Genomic DNA, 2241 nt, shown 5'->3' on the forward strand with positions numbered 1-2241 from the left:
AAAATTTGTCATGGGCTAAGTTATTAAGAACACACCTATTTTTCAGAAAATCTTAAAGCATAAAGAGAATTAATTTAGGAAAAATAAACATCTAAATGACTTTATTTTAATTCTCCATTGTAATTTAAAATTCATAGGACTCCCCATAAAAATTTTAAAACATTCGACGTTCATTTGATAACCTAATTTGATTTTCCAAGTTAAATGACATTTTTAACACTTAAAATAATCATAATATTAAAATACAACTAAAAAAATTATGAAATTGGTTTTGGGAGCTCTCTGTGACTAGAGAAATTTTCTAAGAATAAAATTGTAATTAAAATAAAAATTTCATTTTTAAGCATATCTTAAATATTTAAATAATAAAAAATTAATAAAAATCACAAAATTAATAAAATTCATGGAAATATTTTAAATTATTTCCCAAGCACTTAGGAGCAATTAGAATATTTTTCCTAATTTTTAAAGTGAAGATATTAAATTTTAAAGCATAAAAATAATTTTTAAAGGCTAAAAAAGGATTTTTCTTAATTTCGACAAAAATAATTCTAATAATTCAAAGAAAAATCATAAAAATATGAAATATGTTTCTCTAGTTTATTTGAACTCAGAGAGATTTAATAAAAATGTAAAATATATTTTCCACATCTAAAATATTTTATAATTAATTAATTCAAGTAAAACTCAAAAAATCATGAAATTTGGTCTAAGTGGTTCTCTGGTCTAATTGTGCCACTAGTAAAAATTTCAAGTGATTAGGCTTTTATTTGGTCAAGTTATTGAATTTTCTTTGAAAAATCTTATTTTTGCATGTAAATAATTTTATAAATTAAATTAATTTTTGAAAAATCACATTTTCTCCTACGATGTCTTCATTAAACCATGAGTGAGATAAAATAAAAATTACAAAGTCATATGAATTAAATTTAATGAATTATGAAGTGATAGAGCCTTAGGGGCAAAGGTATAATTTTGGAAATTTGGTCTTAATTAACATTTAGGCTTAATTCAAGAAAGGGAACTGAACAATCTTTGATCATAATTAACATGTTCAGGTGATTCAAACATAAGGAATTAATTGGTAGAAACTAATTTCACTTCTCTTAATCAAAGGATAAATTTGCAATTCCTTAAATCATTAAAATTTGGGAGATCTATTAAGTTAAATGATTCTAGACTTAGGAGTATGATTTTCGATATTAATAACTTACTAATTTAATACCCCTGTCTGATGTTCAAATGACATTCAAACATTTTGATGAAGAATTACTATCACTTAAAATTTAATTTCTTTCAAAAATTACTAACGTATCCATAGGGATCTTAAGGGCTTAGTAGTGACATAGGATAAATCAAATTTGGTTAAATGAGGATTAGAAAAGTGAATATAACTAGAAATTGAACACCTTTAAAACACTATAAGCCCAAGTTAAAGCTGAAGTTGCCTAAGTGTCTTAAAAGCATCAACTTGCCCCTTTTAAGGGTCTTCACCCATTCATTTGGTCTGCGAAACCATTTTATTTGCCAAAAATTTTTCCTATTTAATATGAAGAATTAAATTTGGTTTATTTTAAGCTGGGTTCTCTAAAGTTTTCTATAAGGGAAAACCCCTATACTTAATTACATCTTAGATGACCGAAGTCACCTATGAAAACTCTCGATAAAAATCAGGAAATATTATCTTTAAGGAGTTCAAAAGGATATGACTTTTCAACGAAATCGGACAAAGAGGTATGAAATGGGAAGAGTTCAAATTTGGAACATTTTATTGTAAAATCCAAAGGATGAAGAACAAGGGGATGTATAGATCCGGAGGAGAACCTTGGTGACTTCCTAGTATATCTTATTATTTGGCTTCAGTTTTGAGGAGAAATTATTTAAGTGTTTCATCCTACCAATTTTATTTGTTAGGGCTTACATTTGTGTGAAGTCAGCACACAAATATCCTGGAGGATGTGAGGATTTAGGTCGTGACAAACGACAACCTTGGAATCTTAAAATGAATTAGGGCTTATACTGTACAGCAGAGCTATACAAAGAACTAAAGATAAGGTGAGGGTTTACGTTGCATAAGCAAACTACCCCGAAGTCCTATGGCTTGGTTGTTTAATTCTAAGGAAGGAAATTGGTTTAGCTAATGTAGACATGTTTTGCTGTTGAAGATGGTTGTACTGCCCACCATGCTAGCTCCAAGCTCTTTTCAATGACAAGTTTAAGTTTTCTAGTGTGTCAAGTTAT

The sequence above is a fragment of the Phalaenopsis equestris genome, unplaced genomic scaffold (genome assembly GCF_001263595.1).
Source record: "Phalaenopsis equestris unplaced genomic scaffold, ASM126359v1 Scaffold000134, whole genome shotgun sequence".
Lineage (NCBI taxonomy): Eukaryota > Viridiplantae > Streptophyta > Magnoliopsida > Asparagales > Orchidaceae > Phalaenopsis > Phalaenopsis equestris.